We start from the raw sequence: 18,093 nt of genomic DNA on the forward strand, positions 1-18,093 counted from the left end.
AAGTGTACCAAGATCACCAGCAACACCATCACCCACTTCCATCTGGCTGCCTTGGCCTCCTTTCTCTGACCAATTTCCTGCCTTCTTAAAAAAGTACTACCAGTCTAGCCCATATCTGCACTGTTGAAATGAAGGAGAAATGGTTGTTGTCGTTGTCTGCCTGAATTCTCGTCCTAGTAAGAGGCTAAAAAGTACATTTTATTTCCTAAAAATGAGTCTACTGAGCAAGACATTGTTGGACATATGCCTTGATGTTAGGTCATTTGGAGAATCCCAAAGCTACTATAGGAGTTTCCATTTATTGCTGTATGCTGTGTAGAGCACTCTTCAAAGCATGTCTATTAAGTCCTGTAAACTTCACAACCACCCTGTGAAGTAGGTGCAGTTTTTTTCCCCTTTTTATAGAGGACAAAAGCTGGTAGAGCCAGGAGGCCACCTCTCATCTGTCAGGCTACTTAGTACTTGACCCCACCCACCAAGGCCCATAGCGTCTCCATTGGTGGCACCACCACCATGGCCCAGACCCAACAACTAGGATGTGGTCACTTCTTAATAAACTTGGGGATGGAAATTACCATAATGTATTCATTCAGCAAGAACCTCAGAGTGCCCTCTTTGTGCCAGGTACTGTGCTAGTCTGCAATAGATTTGCCCAAAGGGCCAAGACCCAGTCCCTGCCTGGATGTCCAACTAAAAAAGTGAAACATGTGCATAAAACCCAGGAAGTCCATCTGGACTGTTTTTTGAGAGCTGTGCACAGAGAGCTGGGCAGAGCTCAGAGGAAGAGAAGTGGCTTTCCCAATACAATGTCTGGTTTTAAAACCCATCCGCCAACCCACCTATGCAACCTTCTTTCTCCTCATTTATTTTCACAAAGGAAACTAAGACTCAGAAACATGAAATACCCTTGCAGAATTACTCAGCCAGTGTCTAAATTTGACTCCAAATCTCCAGCCACTACCTTCATGGCCTCCAGATTTCTGACAATTTCCAAGTCTTGATGACTAGGGATGGCTTCGGGGAAAATAAGAAACTTGTAAAATTTCAAAAAACCAGTTTTCCTTGGTTCAGCTTGCTTAAAATATTTAAGTCTTCTAAGTGTTGCATGCTAGCTAGGACTTAAGATCCAGAATATGGATACCCCACACTCTGTTCACATTGGCTGTCCAAATACAGACGCATGAATAATAAACCAACGAATGAGTGAATGAACGTAAATACACTAGTCACCCCTTTCCCTTTCTCCTTCCCCCACCAGACCCTTGAAGGCAGGGACATCTCATTGATCTCTGAATCCCAGTGCAGATTCAGAGCAGAGGCTCAGTAATGGTTGTCTTAATTCTTTTTCTGTTGCTAATAACACAATACCACCGACTGGGTAAGTTTTAAAGAAAAGAGGTTTATTTGGGCTCACAGTTCTTAATGACCCCATTACGGGGCCACACGCGGTGATGGCCATCTTCTTGACAGGTCTCAAAGCAGTACAGGGCATCACATGACCACAGAAGTGTGTGTCTGTCTGTCTGTCTTGTCTCTCCTTTTTAATTATAATTATTAATACACATTAATTGTACAAATTTATGGGTTTCACTGTGACATTCCATCCTTGTATATATCATGCTTTGATCATGTACCTCCTCTCTACTCTCCTCGCTTCTTTCTCCCCTCCTCCAGATCCCCTTCTCCTTCACTGAAAGTCCCTCTTCAGTTTTCATGTCATTTTTTTTAAGTTTCCACATATGAGAGAAAGTATGTGATACTTGTCTTTCTGTGTCTGGCTTATTTCACTTAGCGGTTATCTCCAATGCCATCTATTTTCTTGCAAATGACATTATTTCTGTCTTCTTTATGGCCAAATAATACTCCATTGTGTTTCCATGTTTTCTTTATCTGTTCATCCTTTGATGGGATCCTAGGTCGATTCCATAACTTAGCTAACGTAAACAGTACAGTAATAAACATGGGTGTGCAGCTATCTCCATATTGTATGCTGCCTTTGATTCCTTCAGATAAATGCACAGGAATGGGATAACTAGATCATATAGTAATTCTGTTTTTAATTTTTTGAGGAATCTTCATACTATTTTCCATAATGGCTGTGCTAATTTACATTTCCACCAACAGTATATAAAGGGTCCCTTCTCTCACCCCAATCCTCATAAGCACATTTTTGTTTTGTTGTGCTTTCTGTAATAGCCATTCTGACTGGGGTCTCCCTCTTATAAAGCCACCAGTACTCAATATGGGGGATCCACCATGATGACCTTTTCTAACTCCAATCACCTCCCAAGGCCCCTCTCCCAAACGCTATTGTCAATTGCTCCCCTCTCTTCAGTAGGAGTCAAATCCCAACATGAGTTTTGGAGGGACGAGCCACATTCAAAATATTAGCAACTGTTCATTGAAACAACCTGAGAACTAACACAGGTGGTTGTTTTTCAATTACCTGGGATCTGATAGTTCAGTCCTTTTACTCCACCCCATTTTCCTCCATCACTCATTCAAGCCATTAAAGAGAGTGGTCAGGGAGAGGATCTGAGCACAGGCAGCCTTCCCTGTGTGTGAGCAGATCGAGGGAAGAATCTATGACTGGATATCCACTGGGGGATGCTTCTCCAGGAGCCCATTAGCCTTGCTTCCCTTGGGCCTAATGGGGAGTTCACCTTTCCTGCTTCCAATTACCTAATTCTGGAACTTCTCACCCCAGGCATTCTCACTCTGTTTTGGACAGCTTGTAGCTGCCTAGCAACCATGAAATTTGGGGAAGGATGTGAGACCCGAGGAGGTGAAGTAACCTGCCCAGAGACATTCCTCGTAAGTGACTTGACTCACTCGCCCATCAAGTATTTATGGAATGCCTGCAGTGTGCCAGGCTCTGAAAGGCAGGGGTGCCTTCAGTGGCCCTAGGACCAGCTTTCTGCCTTAGGCAACTACATTTGGCATTGCAGGTATGGCTTGCCAGATTTCAAATGTCATAGAACTGCAGGGGTTGAGAACCAGAATGGCAGGCGGACTCACACACAGGCATACATCATCTTGTTGTGCTTTGCTTTATTGTGTTCTGCAAATATGGCTTTTTTTTTTTTCACAAATTTAAGATTTGTGGTAACCCTGCACTGAGCAAATCTACACCATCCTCCCAGCAGCATGTGCACTTCCTGTCTCTGTCACTTTTCGGTGTTTCACTCTTTCATCTGCTTCATTACTATTTTACCTGTTATGATGACCCGTGTTCAATGATCTTTGATGTTACTGTTATGATTGGTCTGGGAACCACACTCATAGTTGATGGTGAACTTAATCCATCTGTGTCATTTATGTTCTGACTGCTCTACCAACCAGTAGCTCCTCCATCTCCTCCCTCTCCTCAGGCCTCCCCACTCCCTGCAACATGGCAATAACATTGAAATCAGGCCAGTTAATAACCTACAATGGCCTCTAAGTGTTGAAGTGAAAGAAAATAAGGCCTGTCAAAAGCCAAGATAGGCTGAAAGCTAGACTCCTCATGCCAGTTAGCTAAGTTGTGAATACAAAGGAAAGTTCTAGAAGGAAACTGAAAGAACTACTCCAGTGAACATATCAATAATAAGAAAGTGAAACAGCCTTCTTGCTGACATGGAGAAAGTTCTAGCAATCTAACTAGAAGATCAAACCAGCCACAACACTCCCTTAAGCCCAAGCCCAACTCTCTTCAACTCAAGGAAGACCAAGAGAGGTGAGGAAGCTGCAGAAAAGAAGTCTGAGGAAGGCTGGGGTGTGGCTCAAGTGGTAGAATGCCTGCCTACAAGTGTGAGGCCCTGGGTTCAAACCCCAGTACAACAACAAAAAATTTGCAGTTGGTGGAGGTTGGTTCATGGTTTAAGAAGTCATCTCTGTAACATAAAGGAGCAAGGTGGGGGCTGGCAGAGTGGCTCAAGTGGTAGAGTGCTTGCCTAGCAAGCGTGAAGTCCAGGGTTCAAACTCCAGAACCACCAAAAGATAAATAAAAATAAAGGAGCAAGGTAAAGCAGCAAGCACTGGTGTAGAAGCTACAGAAAGTTTTCCAGAAGATCCAGTTAAGATCATGATGAAGGTGACTATACTGAACACAGATTTGTGGGGTAGATAAAAATGGCCTTGTATTGGTACAGGACGCTATCTAGGACTTGCATAGCTAGAGAGAAGTCAGAGCCTGGCTTCAAAGGTCCAAATGACAGGCCACTTTTGTTAAAGTTTCTTGCAGCTTTATATTGACTTTATATTGAAGCCAATACTTGCTATTCCAAAAAGTCTTAGGGCCCTTAAGAATGATGCTAAATCACTGGGCATGGTGGTACATGCCTGTAATCCTAGCATCTGGGAGGCTAAGGCAGGAAGATTGTGAGGTTGAGACCAGCCTGTAATATGTAGTGAGACCCTGTCTCCAAAAAAATGAAAAAATACTACTTGCTGACAATGCATCTGGTCACCCAAGAGCCTTGATGGAAATACACAAGGGTAATGTGGTTTAAATTCCTGCTAGCACAACATCCATTTCTGCAGCCCACGGATGAAAAGAGTAATTTCAACTTTATAATTTTAATTCTTAAGAAATACATTTCATAAGACTGCAGCTCCATACATAATGATTCCCCTGATGGATTTGGCACAGTAACATGAAAATCTCTGGAAAGAATTCACCATTCTAGATGCCAACAAGAACATTCATGGTTTGTGGGAAGAGGTCAAAATATCAACATTAACAGGCATTTAGAAGTAAGTTTCAATCCTCGTGGATGATTTGGAGGGGTTCAAAACTTCAGCAGAGTACATAAATACAGATGTGGTAGAAATAGCAAGAGAACGAGAATTAAAAGTAGAGCCTGAATATCTGATTGAACAGCTGTAATCTTGAGATACAACTTTAAAGGGTGAGGATTGCTTCTCATGAGAAAAAAAGTGTGGTTTCTTGAGATGGAATCCACTCCTGGTGAAGATGCTGTGAACTTTGTGGAAATGACAATAAAGGATTCACAATATCACACAAATGTGGTGGGTAAAACAGTAGCAGGGTTTGAGAGGCTGACTCAAATTTTTATAAAGAAGTTCTGCTGTGAGTAAAATGCTGTTAAATAACATATGCCACAGAAAAATCTTTCGTGAAAGGAAAATTAAATGAAGTAAATTTCATTCTTTTTTGTTTCTTTGTTTATTTGGGGGGTTTTTTGTTGTTATTTTTGTACAGGAGTTTGATGCAGGCACTCTACCACTTGAGCCATCCCCCTACCCCTTTTTTGCTTTAGTTATTTTTCAGATAGAGCTTAGTACTTTTTGTCCGGGTAGCCTTTATCAGATTCTCCTGATCACCCCCTCCAAAGTAGCTGGATTATAGGAGTACATGATCAGCCCAGCCCTCATTGTTAACTAAAAAATTGCTACAGCCATCCGGCCTTCAGCAACCACCACCCTGACCAGTTGGCAGTCACCAAGATGAAGGCAAGGTCCTCCACCAGCAAAAAGATCAGGATTCATGAAAGACTCCAATGATTGTTGGCTTTTTTTAGCAATAATGTATTGATAAATTAAGATATGCACATTTTTTGGCATAATTTGTGCACTTAATAGACTACAGTATGGTATAAACATAACTTTTTTATGCCCTGGGAAACCAAAAAACTCATGTGACACATTCCATTGCAATATTTCTTTATTGGGATGGTCTGAAATTGAACCAGCAGTGTTTCTAAGGGATGCCTATATAATCTAGTTTTCTTTTCCTAGTTTACTAATAAAGGAAACTCTATTCTGTTTGTGTAACCCTATAGAGAAAGTTTGAGACAGTCTGAGGTACTAAAGAAAGGAACAGAAGGGAAGATGACTTGCAGGTGTGGCATATGCCTTCAGACCTTTCTACCCTTGTGGCAAATGGAGGCTGTATGGTGGCAAAGTCGAGAGTGGCCACATGCCTGTGCACTGTACTTGATTCTTTTTAAATTTTTTTAAATTAGGATATATTCATTGTACAGGGGGGATTCATAGTGACAACTCCAAATAAGCTTATATTATACATTTGTTACATCACCCCCCTCCGTCTATCACTCTCAACCCCCTCCCTACCCTACTTAAAGCAGTTGCAAGAAGTTTCTTTGTTCTGTTTAATATAACTATATGAAGTCTATCCATCACATTCCCTCACCTTAATCTCCTTCGTTCACCCATCCCCCTCCCTGTACTTGATTCTTTCATTGCTGAATTTCTATAATCTCAGTACTTACTGTATAGTCAGCTCAGTTTTCATAATAGAATCCTGGAGCCTAGGTGGCTTAAACCACAGATTTATTTTCTCATAGTTCTGGAAGCTGGAAGTTCAAGATCAAGGTGCTGGGGTGAGGGGTGAGGTCCTGGTGTCTAGTGAAGCCTCTCTCCTTGGTTTACAGACAGCCACCTTCTCACTGTGTCCTCACATGGGCTTTCCTCTTCACACTCTTGGTGTCTCTTCCTTTTCTTATAAGAACCCAGAATTATTAGATTAGGATTTAATTATACCACTCCCCCCCCACACTTTTTTTTTTTTTTTGCAGTACTGGAGTTTGCACTCAGGGCCTACACCTTGGCCACTCTATTGGCTGAGGACTGGCTTCAAACCATGATCATCCTGATCTCTGTCTCCTGAGTAAGCTAGGATTACAGGCATGAGTCACAGGTGCCCAGGTTATGCCACCCTTAATTACCTCTTTAAAGGCCTTATCTCCAAACACAGTCACATTCAGGGGTAGGGCTTCCACATAGCATTTAAGGGGACGGGGATATAATTCAGTCTGTAACACATGCTAATAGAGTTACCTGTTGTTATCAAGGTTAAGTGTGATAATAAATGAAAGTTCCTAGATTCTGGCACTAAAATCAGCACCTGTTCAACAGACTTCACATAAGAACTTGCTTCTGGCTCTCCACATGAAGAATGTGGTCACTTGCTTCTGCCTTCCCAAGTTGAGTGTTTCTGTGGAGCCCCACTTGTGCCAGCTCATGACGTTAAGTGTTAACTGCATCTCAAGGGATGGAGTGGGAGGTGTGGGGCAGCAACAAGGAGTAACATTTGCTGAACACTTACCCTGCCAGATACTGCTTAAGCATCTTACATGCTCACTCATCTAATCCTCACAATAAATCTCAAGACAGCATTAGTTTCTTAATTTCTATCCCATGAAAAGGAAATAGAGAAAGGTAATTTGTCCAAGGTTATCAAGGTAGAAAGTGATGAAGCTGGGATGCAAATCCAAACCCACATGCATAGCAAGAATTCAATCCTGTTGAACCCCACTGGGTGTTATCCACTGATGGGAGAGGGCAGGAAGAGCCACTGGCCCTCTGATGCCAACTGCTCTTTGGCCTCCACAATCAGTCTAGTTTAGGGGGGATTTACTTAGCCTGTAAGTCCACCCACCCAGAAGCTCCCAAGCCATGGTAGGGAAGGAGAGTTTTGGCCAGCTGTGCCAAAGCAGACTACAGACCTAAGCCTGGTCGGGGGACAAGTTGGGATAGCCCAGTTTTCCCATTCCCTGGGAAATTGCTTAATCCTCCATGTCAACGTAATTTCCCTTTCTTAATTCTAATTAAAATCAGACCTTGCCCTCTACCACCAATAAACACAATGAAAGTTCAGCTCAGAAATATGGAGAGGCTTAAAAACGGACAACAGAGTGGTTTACCAGAGTGAGGGAGAAGACATGCGGGGAGATGGGGAGTTGCCCTGGGGGAATAAAGTTGCAGAGATCTACTGTGCATCAGTGCCTGTAGTTAACAATAGGCATTGTGCACTAAAAAGGTGTCAAGAAGTTTGATCCCATGTTAAGTGTTCTCACCACCAAAAATAAAAACAAAGGGGGGGCACAGGAAACTTTGGAAGATGCCAGCATCTAGCATCCCCTGGACTATGGATGCTAACATGAGTGTGTACAAATTTCAAACTCTCCAAACTGTGTGCATTAATTATGTGCAGTTTTTTTGCATATCAATAAAATGGGGGTAAAGGAGAAAAAAGCAATCAGAGAGAAAAGATGTTCCTTGCAGAGGAACCATAGTAAAACTGAAAGCAGGCTTCGTCCTGACAAAAACAGAAGCCAGATGAAAGTAGGATAAAATGTGTAGTGGATAACAGATGCTCTGTAAATGAGCAATAGCCCTGCTTATCTTGTTTAAATATCTATATGAGAATCAGGGTGAGGAGGCCCCCCAACTGCACCCCCTAGTCAAGACTTCCAGCACATTTAAGGAACATGCACTTAACATGCCCCACTGTGAATCAGATACACCTTCCAACTTGAGAACCCCAAGATTCTGGGTTCAAGACTCCCTTCCTCCCTGGAGTCCAACCTGGCCTTGCCATGTATCCTAGGATGCTGGTCTTTTTAGAATCTATTGCTCATAACTCTTGGCTGTTACATGGGGACACGATGTACGTCTGCCCCCTCCCCTATCCTCCCAAATAAAAGCATCCTGTGCTTTACTAGAGCACATGATCTAGGATTGCCCAAGACAGGACTGCAGTTCCCTGGGGTGAGGACCACAGCATGGGCCTCCCCAGGGTGTCACTGTGGAACCCAGTGCTATTCAGAGGAAGCTGGATGGAGAGGCTTTGCAAGGAGCAGTGCCTGGCCTATGGAAGCAGTGTGGTCTCACATTTCATCCCTTCCTCAAACTCCTTAGCCCACCCCCTTGGAATATCACAGGGAAGAATTTGAGTGGATAATTGCTTGGTAGCCACTCCAGAGAGCAGGAGGCATCACATTCAGACTTGCAGTGTTACCAGCAGTCAATTATTGCTAAAATAAAGGAATGGGGTGGTGAATTAAAAAAAACTCCAAAGGAATGTTATAGAAAGACAGTCACCCACTGGGTGCTTGCTTGTCATCTTTCTCCTGGAGTGCAGTGTTCTCTCCAAGTGCCCAGGGCCTTGGGGAAATTAGAGAAACAGAAACAGAAAGCTGTCACATGGAAAAAAGAACTCTAATTTTTTTCATGTATGTTCAACATGTAAAGTACTAGGGGAGCAGATCTTGCTAGAACTAGGCAGTACTTTCAACATTATCCCAACATAGTTGTGGAAGGTGGGAGTTCCCTGTCCTGGGAAATGTTCATGGAGGTGCTGGACATCCTTGAGGTAGAGGTGTCCCAAGGGAGGCCATAAGGAAATGGCCCTGGTGACCTTTCAGTTTTCCTCCAAAGCTGACAGTTGGCTCTCTGAGGTTAGGGGTTACGTTGAGACACAGTCCTCTGCTGGGCAAATGTGTCTAACAGGCGATAAGACTCCCAGAGAAGCCCAGGGGAATTAGCAAGAGCCATACAGACCAATAATGGTGACACACTACAAAAACACACATGCATATATGCATACAAAAAGGACACTACAGTGTGCACTTTGTCACTAGCCTTGTGTAATAGCCACCACTGTGACAGATACCTTTTTTTTTTCATTCATTAACAACTAGTTGTTGAGTATCTTACGTAGGCAAGGCATGACAGCAAGGGGGGCCAGTAGTGAACACCATGGGCACCCTCTGTGGCCTCATGCCACATACAATTAACTAGATGGCTGAAGTCCCATGTGACAGCCATGCAGGAGAAGCTCCAGCGCAGGAACACTGAACAAATATGACAGCATCTGGGAGCAAAGGCCTTCCTGAGGAAGGCCATGCCTGTTGCCCCAGGGGAAAGTGTTTGGGCCTCAGCTGTGTACCTGAGAGAAAACTGTGTGTGTGACAGCATCCAGGAGCTAGAAGGAGCTGCACCCACAATGGTGGAGCCACCCAGGAGAGAATGTTCCCAACAAAGCCAGAAATGGATCCTGTGGGGCCTGAGGTAAAGGAGGATTGGGCTTTGTCCCTGGGCAGCTGGTGAAGGGCATAAGAAGAATGCCACTAAATGGCACTCTGCAATGTGGGAGCACAGACTTGACCAGTGTGCCAAAGCCTCTGCCTGGGACTGAAACTGAAAGATAGTTGAGGAAGAATGACATTGCCTGTGGTCAGGAGAATTTGAGGATCAGAGCTTCTTGTGTCTGTGCTGCTACCCCCAATGTGATCAGAAGTGGAGCTGTGAGACACCTGCCGGGTCATCACCCGGTCCCTGCCAGCTCCAATTTTATGCTTCATTTCCCAAATGACCTATGGGACTTTTTCATTGGAGAAAAAATCAGACTTGCCTGTGGGGTCCCCAGCTTTACTTCAGTCCTGACCTTCTGGCCCTTGTACTTAAGCCAGGAGCAGACACCCCCAGAGATGGGTCAGGCCCCCATTCTCTGTTTCCAGCATCTTCCTAGCCTCACTTTGACAGTGCTGCCAGCTTCCACAGCCAGAGTCCTACCCACAGCCACACATCCTGGGAAAGGTCAAATAATTAAAATCCAAGTGGTTCTAGGGTGTTCCCGGAGCCTGGAGCCAGTTACACACATGTGGGATCTCTGAAAAGATAAAATAAAATAATGGCTTTGTCTCCCTTTTTCTTGGCCACCCTTTTGGCCTTGCAATCAGTTCTTTTGAGTTCTTTCTGTTGTGTTTTTAAGTGGCGCTGGGGTTTGAACTCAGGGTCTCATACTTGCTAAGCAAGCACTCTACCACTTGAGCCACTCCACCAGCCCTCTTTTGACTTCTTTTTGTTTTGAAATGGGGTCTCACTATTTAGCCCAAGCTATCCCTGAACTCTCAATCCTGCCTCAGACTCCCAAGTGCTGAGATTATAGGCCTGCAACACCATGCCTCACTCAGCTTTTTTAAAAATCAATAAAATGATTGGAGAACTATGCATGCTTGTGTCCATAAGGAGTTGTACAAAAAATCATGAAAACACTTTGCCAGATGGAGAACCACTTCATATTGAGGTTTACCTAAAAAGTGAGAGCTTTTGCCATTCACTTGGAGAGGCAAGGTTTAGTATTACTTTTGAGAAAATATGTATTCTCTCTTTCTCTCCTCTCTCTCTCTCTCTCTTACACACACACACACACACACACACAACACACACACAAAAAGCTCTAATTTGACATCTACCCTTCCTTGGGAAAAATAAAGCAGTATTTCTTAAGCCCCTGGCACACACCAGGACCTGTTTTGCATTCTTGGAGTGTAACCTCCCAGAGGCCCTGTAGGTTCTATATAACGGAAGTGAGGCTCAGGTTAAGGCAACGACCTCAGCAGGTCCTGCACCCTGGCTTGTTCAACTGCACAATCTTTTAACTCTTCATCACAGTCTGTGCTGACCTGACTTTCTTCATCCAGATTGGGAGAAGGAAGGGTAAAAGCTATCTGCTCACCCACCTAGGCCTTGTTTCCTGGGTCTGGGCAGCTGTTCAAGTAGACATCCAACCCGCAGCAGCCTCCCTTCCAAAGACATGAAGGACCTGGTTTGTTGGGAAAACCATGTCCCTTGGGGAGCACAGGAAGAAGCTGTCTGATTTACTGTGCCCTCCAGGATGTACATGGCTCTGCCCAGATCAGCAATAAGATACTGGGTGCCCCCGCCCCCACCTCTAAAGCATGCGTGCTCTTTCTCTGGCTAGGTGGCTTTGTGAACAAAGAAACTGTGTGACCTACACATCTACATTTCTTGCTCTTAGTCTCCTATACAAAAAACACTTCTCAACAGGTGGTGCATAACTAAAATCCCAGTACTTAGGAGGCTAAGGCAGTAGGACCATGAGTTTGAGGCCAGCCTGGACTACATAGTGAGGCCCTGACTCAAAAACAAAACAAAAAAAGAACTTTTCAGGGTCTCCTCAGCTGCTTTCTCAGCCAGAGAAGTAGCCAAGAAGTATCATCTTCCCAGGAGGAAGGTGAAGAAAAGCCAGTAGCTTCAGGGACGGACAGATTAGATAAACCTCTAACCTGTCCTAGGATACTGGTGGAATCCTTCACAGCCTCCCTCAGATTCCTTTCCCAGGACCTCTGGATCCTGAGAACCAAAAAAATAATAATGGAGGGAGATCTGTCTCTGTTCCCTAGGGCTCCTGGAAGGTGCCACAACCCAGGAGGTAGAAACAACAGAGATCTCTGTCTCACGGTTTTGGAGATTGGCCAGGCTCATTCCCTCTGAGGGCTGGGAGAGAGTCGGGTCTATGTCTCTCCCCTGGCTGCAGGTGGCTTGCTAGCAGTCACATATCACTCTGACCTCCACCTCTGTCTTCACACAGTGTTCCCCCTCAGTGGGGGACTTCACTCTTTCCCTCTGTGCATGTCTGTCTCTGGATGAGTGCTGTTGGGTTAGGGGCCACACTAATGACCTCATTTTAACACAGCTACTTCTGTAAATCTATTTCCAGATAGGGTTACACTCTGAAATACTGAGGATTAGGACTTCAATATTCATTTTTGGAGGGACACCACTCAACCTATAGTATAAGAATTAAACATTCCTCAAAATTGACTTTGAATAAATGCTGTTTGTTAGGAGCACAGACTCTAAAGATTACCTGGATTTGAATACTGGCTCTGCCACTTACCAACTGTGCAATCTTGGGTAACTTATTTAGCCTCTCTGTGTTCACTTTCCTGAGCTGTGAAATGGGAACAATAATATCCATACTACTTAGGTTGATATAAACATTAAGTAAGAAACATTCTCATCCTAATGCTTAGAATAGTCTCCACATGTTGCTGTATATATTAACTGAGTTGTCACAACTCATGGAGGTGGATGGTCATCCCTATCTTACAGAAACAAAAACTAAACCCTAGAAAGATTAAGTCACATGGGTACAGCCCCACACCACAAAGTGGGAAAATCAGGACCCATACCCTGGTTTGTGTGATTCCAGGTCCTTTCAGGAGGGACTGTGACTGTCTGCCTCCCCAAGAACAATAAAAGTATCTTGTAATACTGAAGAGAATCACAGATCAACACCTTCCCTATTTTCAAAGGCCTAATTTTGGGGGCACATCCTGTAATGTCAATCTGTGTCTAAGAAACACACTTCTGTCTTAAGAAAAGCCCCAAATTGAAGGGCATTTGTACGTCCTCCAACCCCAGCATGGCTTGGAAGGAGTCCCCCCCGCCCAGGAGAGCCAGGAAGAAATAAGCCCACTGCTACCTTCCTTCCCAGGGAATGCTGGACCTCTCCCTGACATCTGACTGTGATTTGTGTCACCCTTCTAGGGCATTCGATCAGAACCTCTGCACTGATCAAGTGGATGCGCTGTCTTTGAAGAAAGAGACCTTCCCTCCCGTGGGCCACCTCACCAGTGACTCCAAGTGGAACTGCTTCGCTTGCATGTACCTGGAAGACACGGGAACCCCAGCCACTTCCCCACGCACCTCCCAGAGGACCAGTGGGAATTGTTCATAGTGCCAAAGTCCTACTACTGCGTTTTCAATGGGTCCTTGTACATAGTTTGCTCCTCTGCCCCAGCCCCCACATCTTGCTATACTGGAACCGATTTGTACAATGTGGGAATTTTGTTACCTTTTTAATGGAGGGCAGCTTCCTTTTCCAGCACTACTATTGTAAGGTTTTTTTCCCAGGAGGAGGGCTAACCACTTTGCTTATTCCTTTCCTTTCCTCTTTTTTCTTTTTTTTTTTTTCTTTTATTAATTTAGGAGAGGGAGTATTAGTGCCATTATATCTACTGGATTTCTAGGTAGGGAAAGTTGCTTTTTAAAGGTAGTTTGAAGTTTGGAAGATTTATTGGTGGGAGAAGCTTTGTAGATGGCAGATCTTCCAAGTCAAACCCATTTATTTCCTCCACTGCCTTTGGGGGACTCCGCCTTAGCCATACATAGGCTTTCTGAACTGCCAAGATTTGGGTGTGACTTCTCAACTGTCTGAGACTTAGGGGCTGGATCTGACCCAGTCAGCACTGGGAAAGCCTGGCAGGAGGGAACCACCTCATGAAACACCTCTCTAAATATCGGCAGAAAGGACTCCTACACTGATTAGCATCATCGGTACTCTTATGAAATTAAAAAAACGATCTTCCTCTTTAGGTGATACAAAAACGAACAGCTTTGGTTTTCATTTCTTTTCTTAACTGCCTTTTCTCAGTGTGGTATTTAACAAGATTTCTGTTTGGAGCCGCACCATAAATTGATTTTTTTGCTGTTGTTGTTTGCGTGTGTGTTTGTTTTGGGCCAATTTTAGATACCTGAGTGCACTTTTTTCAGTTAGTCCTAACTTTTAAAGAAGGAAAGCCAAGAGATCTATCTGGTGTAAATGTTGCAATACGAGTTATGTTTGCATCCCCCTTTCCTGTCTCCCACTGTCCCATCCCCCACCCCCACCCCCCCACCCCCCGCCCCGCCATTTGAGTTCACTGCACAAATAAAATGCTAGGGAGTTTGAATAAAAACCAATTTTTCTAACTTGTTGCTTATCTGTTGTAACTCAATAAAGCAAAGACTAAACATTTTTATAACCTTTTCCTCTGTTCCTCCTTCTTCATTGCCATCCGGCTCCAAAGGGCTCAACCTAGGATTCCTGATTTAGCCACCCCCTGTTGCAAATTCATTACGGCCAAGTCTGATGTCACAAATGGGGCTTTAAAATCAGGTTGTTCACACAGGATCCTTCATCATATCTACCTACTTAGAAAGAAGTTCTAAGCCCTCCCTTCTCCATGGTCATAGAAAATTGATCCTTAAAATACTGCAGAGGAAAATACCAGAGTGGGAGTGGGAAGGGCTTCTGAGCCCAGCTTGCTCTTGGGTGACCTAAGGTAAGTCCCTCCTCCTCCCTGGGCTGATGGTGACTGGTCTAAGTCACTACCATTACTTAGATGTTTACAGTTCCTCGCATTCATGCCTGGCACTCATTTAAACCCTGGGTTCTCAGAGTTGAGCAGGTACCAAAATCAGCAGGTCTGCAGTGGGGCCTAAGAACATGCATTGCTAACGAGGTTCAGAGATCCCACCTTGGGTACCTCTGCTCCAGATGTTTCATTCTTACAGGGACTCAAAGATTTGGGGTCAGTTTATCTAAACTAAGCATGTGTTTATTCTTCAAAGGAAAAGTCCCTACCTCCACTTCCCAAATATAGGAAACATCGACAAATCAGAAATTCCTAAGAGCCTGGCCTTCTCTTGAAGACACACTCCATCTCCCCTTCAGAAGTCTGTGCTCCACCCATGTTTATTGAGGCACTATTCACAATAGCCAAGTTATGGAAACAGCCAAGATGCCCCACCACTGATGAATGGATTAAGAAAATGTGGTATCTATACACAATGGAATTTTATGCAGCCATGAAGAAGAATGAAATGTTATCATTCGCTAGTAAATGGATGGAATTGGAGAACATCATGCTGAGTGAGGTTAGCTTGGCCCAAAAGACCAAAAATCGTATGTGCTCCCTCATATGTGGACATTAGATCAAGGGCAAACACAACAAGGGGATTGGACTTTGAGCACATGATAAAAGCGAGAGCACACAAGGGAGGGGTGAGGATAGGTAAGACACCTAAAAAGTTAGCTAGCATTTGTTGCCCTTAACGCAGAGAAACTAAAGCAGATACCTTAAAAGAAACTGAGGCCAATAGGAAAAAGGGACCAGGAACTGGAGAAAAGGTTAGATCAAAGAGAATTAACCTAGAAGGTAACACACACGCACAGGAAATTAATGTGAGTCAACTCCCTGTATAGCTATCCTTATCTCAACTAGCAAAAACGCTTGTTCCTTCCTATTTTTGCTTATACTCTCTCTTCAACAAAATTAGAAATAAGGGCAAAATAGTTTCTGCTGGGTATTGAGGGGGTGGGGAGGAGAGGGAGGGGGCAGAGTGGGTGGTAAGGGAGGGGGTGGGGGCAGGGGGGAGAAATGACCCAAGCCTTGTATGCACATATGAATAATAAAACAATAAAAAAAGAAAAAAGAAAGTCTGTACTCATTCCTATGGGCCCCATGACACCACGCCCATCTCTTCCCACTACATAGCTTTAGGTGTCATTGGGTCAGAGCCCATAGGTTCTCCATAAATCTGTCATCTCTAAAGTCACCGAATTCTCCTTATCAAATCAGCAAAGATGAATATGGCCAGCTATTAAAAAATAATCTTTTTACTGAGCACTTACTATGGGTTAAGCTTTGTGATGAGTCCTTCACATACATTTTCTTATTTTATCTTTACAACCTTCTGAGATAGGTGCCCCCATGATACAGATGAGAAACTGGGCTGAGGGAGGTTTTGTAACAAGACCAAATTCATGCAGATATTAAGTGATCGTCATAGAAGTCTATTAATTTTGCCTCTTCCTCACTTGTAATGAAAGCAGCCTCTTTCCTATGGGAACTGCCTTCCCTGTTCCATGAGGTTCTGATGGGACCATTAATGGGACCTGCTCTAATACATAACCCAAACCTGGCCTATCATGGTCTCATCCCCTGGCCCAGTGGTGGCATGAGGACCAAGTAGGGCCAGTTGAGCCTTTTCCTCAGAGATGTATGCTAAGACAGACAAGCTCCATTCTTTCTGACTGGGTGGCAAAATGAAGCAGAGTTAGGCCTGGAGCTGATTGCTGCTGTTTCTGTGGCCTCTCTGCCTACGTTAAAAATTCAGAAAAGCAACTATTTTAGAGTATCGCAACTCTTGGAATATTACTCAGTAGGTAAGCTGCTATAACAAAAAAGCCCAAAATGTAGTGTTTCAATCAGAATAAAAGCTTGTTTTTGTCTCAGAAAACAGTTAAGGATGGGCCTTTAGTCCACACAGCCAGGATGGCAGGTGACTCAGCTATCTTCAGCAGGTGCCTTTCACCTCTAGGTCAGAGCTGGCTGCTTCAGTTATCCTCATTCATATAGCCAAAGGTGCCACCACAAGTCTACTTCCACATCCTAAACCTTGGGAAGTATGGAAGGGAAGCAACTTTAGTTTTAAGGTCATAAAACATAAATTGTCACTTCGGTTCCTGTCCTAATAGCCAAAACCTAGTCATGGTAATATCTAGCTGGAAGGAAAGCTAGCTAAGTGGCCAAGAACCAACATAGTAGGGGCTCTGGCCCTACAGAATAGAAGGTAAGAGTTGATATGAGCAGACAACCTCAGCCATAAGGAGATTCAGGTGCACCTGACATAAGTCCACCACTCTTCCCAGGTCCAAGAGCCCTATATTTTCATTTCTTTGGTTCAAATTGAGACTCTGGAACTTAAAGCCAATGATCATGACCAATAGCATCTTGAAATTAGAATTTACCCAAGACTTTCCAAGGCCAAAGCCTACCCTTCCCCATCATATAGACCATCTCTAATGTCTAGAAAATCATCTTAATTATCAGTACCTGTCTGATCTCCACCCTCATAGTAACAGGTCAAGTTTGGAGAAAGCCCAAGGGTGACAGGGAAACAAAGGGTGCAAGAAAGAAAGCAATGGAAGGAAGGAAGGAAGGAAAGAAGGAAGGAAAGATGGAGGGAGGATGAGACGGAGGGAGGTTAGAAGGGAGGGAGAATAGGAAGAAAGAAAAGAGAGCAGTGACTATAGCTGACTCATTTCCAGTCCCAGCCTGCATGCCTTCCTACCTGTGTTCCTAGCACCTGCCCCTCCCCCAACCTCATCACCCCCATGCCATCCTGTCCTTCCCATTAATGAGCATCTCTAGCACTTCCCTCAGCAGGCAGTTGTCCTCTCCTGCTATTTACCTCCCTTGCAGTTAAGCTTACCACACAGAAGCAATTTAAACTAATTCTTCAAGTAAGGCAGGGTGAGCCACCATCAAAATGCCTAATGTCTGAAGAAACCAAAAAGAAAGCCCTGATAATTGGTGGGAATAAAAAATGGAAGATAGTCGTGCTTTTTTAACCACCCAGCAAAATATGTCAAGTGGTCTTTCTCTACTAGGAATGATTAAAGAGCAGCAGAAACTAGGAAAGAAGTACCCAAGGAGCATGAATGGACAGGGTTCTTGGTGAGGTAGAAAAGAGTGGCACGGGGATCGGTCACCTGCTGCTTTTGTCTGTCCCATGCCTCTTCCCACTTCTATCGCTTCCTTGAGGGGACCCTCCTTTCTTCCTCCTCCTGATTCTGGGGAAGAATCATGATTAGTCACCTCCCTTCCACAGTGGAGAGCCATGTCACTCCAGTGCCCTGTTCACCTAGAGAGGTAAGGGACCATGCAAAGACCCAAGCAGGACCAATCAGGCACTGGGAGAAAGAGCTTA

At 44.2% G+C, this 18,093-nt stretch overlaps 1 protein-coding gene across 6 annotated transcripts in view; it reads left to right on the plus strand.

Annotated features, from left to right (window-relative positions):
* The window catches only part of Zhx2 (zinc fingers and homeoboxes 2), a 149,706-nt gene extending 135,484 nt beyond the window's left edge, over window positions 1-14,222 (plus strand). For 5 of the 6 annotated variants that reach the window (XM_074069140.1, XM_074069141.1, XM_074069142.1 and 2 more), the window contains exon 4: window positions 13,105-14,222. The gene's annotated coding sequence lies outside the window, so the exon portion shown is untranslated. The other variant, XM_074069146.1, reaches the window with a different exon arrangement.
* Window positions 14,223-18,093: the final 3,871 nt, after the last annotated feature.

The sequence above is a fragment of the Castor canadensis genome, chromosome 3 (assembly GCF_047511655.1).
Source record: "Castor canadensis chromosome 3, mCasCan1.hap1v2, whole genome shotgun sequence".
In the NCBI taxonomy this organism is placed as follows: domain Eukaryota; kingdom Metazoa; phylum Chordata; class Mammalia; order Rodentia; family Castoridae; genus Castor; species Castor canadensis.